The following is a 5,053-nucleotide window of genomic DNA, read 5'->3' as shown; positions in this document are numbered from 1 at the left end:
ATGTCACGTATCCCATTAAATCCAGATAATTAAAATTTAGGAGAATATGTTTTCAAGCTGTTCTTCAAGTAAAGAGCTTTTCCAAGTTTTACAAGAACTCAAATAGAAAGACGGTCATACTTCCGTTCCACCCAAATTCATAAGATAAAGAGTGAAAACAATTATTAAATAATAAATCCATGCATAAATTAAAATAGAAAAAGCAATAAAATCAATCCATACAAGTAGACAGAGCTCCTAACCTTAACAGTGGAGGTTTAGTTGCTCATGGTTCAGAGAAAAATACGGATTGTAAATTGGAATGGAATAATGTTGTGTTGGAACCACCCTGTTGGAATTCCCCTTTATATCTAATCCTAATTAATTTAAAATCTATCTTCTAAAACTAAAATAATATCTTTTCCTAAAAATAATATTTGAATTTAAATTAGAATTTATTAACAAGTCTTCAGTTGATGGGTAGGGACCACTTGTTTTGTCTATTCTGCAGCTTCTAATATGTGTTTTCTGGGCTGAAAACTGAATCAAAACAGCCCAGAAATCTCCCCCAGCATCTTTCTGCGTTTTCTGCACGTGGCGCATGTCACACGTACGCGTCAGTCACGCGTACGCATCGATGGTCTTCTTCGCGTGTCATGTGCACGCGTCAATCACGCGTACGCGTCGCTGAGCAAATCTTCAAATCACGCGTACGCGTTAGTCACGTGCACGCATCGCCATGGAAAGCTCCAAATCACGCGCACGCGTCAGTCACGCGTACGCGTCGCTCCTCGCTGCTATCTCCTTTTGTTCTTGTGCTGCAGAAACTCCATCAAATCCAGCCGAATGCTACCTAAAATAAACAAAATTGCAAAAGACTCAAAGTAGCATCTATATTGGCTAAAAGATAATTAATTCTTTATTAAACTCAACAAATTAGATGCAAATTCACTAGAAAAAGATAGAAAAGATGCTCACGCATCAATAAAGAAAGGACGAAAACCAAATCTCTAACACATTAGAGTTTGGAAATGTCCAACATATGTTAAGAAATTGCAAAGTAATAAACTTGATGCTAGGTCTGATAAATGTAGATTCATTGGTTACCCTAAAATAAAAATGGGTTATTATGTCTATCTCCTTTTTTACCACAAAGTGTTTGTTGCAAGAGGTGGAACCTTTTTAGAAAAGGAATTTCTTTGTGAAGGAAGACAAGGTGAAAAAATAGAACTTGATTAAGTTCAAGAAACCAATGAAATAGTGCAAGCTCAAGAATATGAAATTCAAGTTGAGCAACCAACTTTAGATGTACTCAAACTAACACCAAATTTATCATCTTCAAGACTTGAGGATAACGAACCGATAGTAGTTCAAAGAGAGATTAATGATGTAAAATTCGGTTATTTAATAAATAATTAACCCACAGATTAAAATTTATTCTAGGGAGTTAGAAATGTGATTTCTATGGTTTAATATGATAGAGAAATTAATACAAGAATTTTAACACCAATTTTAAAGAATTCGACCCAAGATTGGGCCAAACGGGCCAAACCGAGCCGTATTGGGCCCAAGGCCCAGCCAAGCCACATTAAACAAAAGGGTTCAGCACCCTCTTCTTCCCCACATAAATAAAACACCTTGAAAGAGGAAGGGGGAGCATGAAACCCTTGCCCCCTCATTCACTTCAATCTTCACTTGATCACAACTTTTGATCCGGAGCTCCGATCGTTGCACATTTGCGGCCACGCGACCACGGCGTCGAGCTCTACAAAGCCCATAAGGTTGTGCAAGAGGTAAGCCACATTTTCTTGCTTGGCTTTCCAGCCTTGATTTCGAAAATCTTGAGTGAAAATGTTGAAATTGTGAGTTCTTTTGTATTATAGGATCCAATTTAACTTGAAGGGAAGGCTTAGTCTTGTCTCTTTGATCCTTGGGTAAGGTAAAAGATCACAACCCTAGTGAAATTTTTGAATTAAGGCATTGGGTATTGAGTTGTTATATTTGGATGTGATAATTATGGTTTAGGTAGTGTGTATATATATATTGGAGCTTGATTGATGGTTTTGGAAAGCTTTGGAGTGGAGCTATAAGCTTGAAAATCTGTTGGTGAGGTTTTGGAACCTTGAAAGTGAGGAAAAGTGCAATTGGAAGTGTTCTGGGTTGAGCAGGGAATCGGCCAAGGTATGGTTTTAGTTTCCTGTATCTAAAATATAACGTAATGTGAAAACTTAGGCTAGTGACCCTAGGATAGGAATTAGATTGTTGGTGTTGATGATTGGCTTGAAAATGATAATTATGCATTTGACTAATATCCTTGGAGGTTATGAATTTGGTGTTCTTGTTGATGGTTGTATGGATTGTTCATGACATGGATTAGGTTGTGCATAATGATTGGTGAATTTGCAGTTGATAATCTATTTGGTATGGATATTGCATGACTTGTATTGATTGTTGTGAATTGGAAATATTGGGTTGGAAATTGATGAAAATAGAGTCTTGGTTGGATGTGGATATATTGTGGAAGTTGATTATATGGATTGGAAATGCTTGATGTTGAAAGGCTGAGTTTTGGTTCATTTAAAAAGGGGTTTGGAAGTATATGTTTGAAAATTGAGGCTTGTTGGTTTTTGTTGAAAATTGTGATTTTGGACCAACTTTGGCAGAGCATAACTTAGTGTTCGAATCCCCGATTTGTATCAAACTTGTTTAGAAATAAAATTGGATCTGAAATGTTTATGTCGTTCGAAGAACGGATGGAAAATGATTTAAAATGAAAAAGTTATGCGTGTCGGAAGTTCAGGGTTTAAAAATAAAATTCTACAGCTTTTTAGACTTAGTCAAATTTCTAATAAATCATGCTTCTATGCGCACGCGTGGCTGACGCGCACGCGTCACCCCTAAAATTTTCCTTCCCACGCGTGCGTTTAGCCGATGTGCACGCGTCAATGTACTGCTTCTACTGCATGGTACTGAAACTAGAGAGTTGTGATGGTACCGTGCGGGTTTTGGGCGCGGAGCACAAAACGTCTTCACGCATACGCGTGATTAACGCGCACGCATCACTTCCCTCTCTGCTTTCCATGCGTCCGCATGGACGACGCGTACGCGTGGCTTCTGTTTTTAGCAAATATGATTTTTGTGTTTTTAAAGCCGAATTTCAAACTTCTAAGCCTCCATTTTCATCCTCTAAGTCCTACATCATAATAGAATGCCTAGTAATTAAGAAGAAGCTAGGGAATGGGGGTAACTTGTGGATGAAGAAAAGGGAAATATTGAGGAATTATGACTAATGATGATTGTATGAATTGTTGAGGATTATGGTGGAAGTGCGGTGTATGCCATGAGCCGAAGGGTTGTATTTGATAATGATTTATGGATGGTTATGGATTATGTTACGAGCTGGATGGCTGATGAGCGGATATTTTATACGCTTTTTGGGGATAATTTTATATAGTTTTGAGTATGTTTTAGTTAGTTGTTAGTTTATTTCTATTAGTTTTTAGGAAAAATTCATATTTCTGGACTTTACTATGAGTTGTGTGTTTTTCTGTAATTTCAGGTATTTTTCTAGCTGAAATTGAAGGAGCTGAGCAAAAATCAGATTCAGGCTGAAAAAGGACTACTGATGCTGTTGGATTCTGACCTCCCTGCACTCAAAGTGGATTTTCTGGAGCTACAGAAATCAAAATGGCATGCTTCCAATTGCGTTGGAAAGTAGACATCCAGGGCTTTCCAGCAATATATAATAGTCCATACTTTGCACAAGAATAGATGACGTAAACTGGCGTTCAACGCCAGTCCTCTGCCCAATTCTGGCGTCCAGCGCCAGAAAAGGATCAAAAGCTGGAGTTGAACGCCCAAACTAGCATAAAAACTGGCGTTCAACTCCACAAATGGCCTCTGCACGTGAATTGCTTAAGTCTCAGCCCCAGCACACACCAAGTGGCCCCAGAAGTGGATCTCTGCATCATCCATCATAGTTCATTTTCTGTAAACCTAGGTTACTAGTTTAGTATTTAAACAACTTTTAGAGACTTATTTTGTATCTCATGACATTTGATTTACAAGATAACCATAGATTGCTTCAAACCAACAATCTCTGTGGGATTCGACCCTTACTCACGTAAGGTATTACTTGGACGACCCAGTGCACTTGCTGGTTAGTGGTACGCGTTGTGAAAAGTGTGATTCGCAATTCGTGCACCAAGTTTTTGGCGCCGTTGCCGGGGATTGTTCGTGTTTGGACAACTAACGGCTTATTTTGTTGCTTAGATTAAGAAAAATTTTCTCTTTTTGGTTTAGAGTCTTTTATTATTTATCCCTTGTTAAAACACTTTAAATTTATAGCTCAGTTAATTAGAACGTGGTGTTTATGTTCATGGTAATTGGCTATCATATTTTTTAAAAATCTTTTTCAAAAATAATTTTTCTGTTAAATCCTGTGCCAAACTTTAAGTTTGGTGTTTTCAAAAATAATCTTTCTTAAAATTTTCGAAAATTTTCATAACTGCTAGAACATTAATTTGATTGGGTTAGAATCTTTTATACTCTTTTTAAAACATATCATCCACAGACAAATGGGCAAGCTGAAGTCTCTAATAGAGAACTAAAAAGAATCCTGGAATGGACAGTAAATACCCGTAGAAAGGATTGGGCAAGGAGCTTGGATGATGCTCTGTGGGCTTACAGAACAGCATTCAAGCCCCTATAGGGACCTCTCCATACCAACTCGTGTATGGTAAGGCATGCCACTTGCCCGTGGAACTGGAACATAAGGCCTACTGGGCAACCAGATTCCTAAACTTTGATGCCAAATTAGCAGGAGAAAAACGATTGCTCCAGCTAAATGAGCTAGAGGAATTCAGATTCACAGCTTTCGAAAATGCCAAGCTTTATAAAGAAAAATAAAAAAACCCTGTTTCTATCTTTATTTTTTATATAGAGTTCATTGACAACAAGGTAAATAATCATTTACAGAAGACCTCGGCACACAAAACAGAGTAAAAGAGCTCAATGGCAAGAAAACGCCAGTAAAGGGGGCATTTTGGGCGTTCAGCGCCCAAAATGGGCATCC

Source organism: Arachis ipaensis, chromosome B10, assembly GCF_000816755.2.
Source record: "Arachis ipaensis cultivar K30076 chromosome B10, Araip1.1, whole genome shotgun sequence".
In the NCBI taxonomy this organism is placed as follows: Eukaryota; Viridiplantae; Streptophyta; class Magnoliopsida; order Fabales; family Fabaceae; genus Arachis; species Arachis ipaensis.
The sequence above is the reverse complement of the archived record's forward strand: the minus strand, read 5'-3'. Positions refer to the sequence as shown.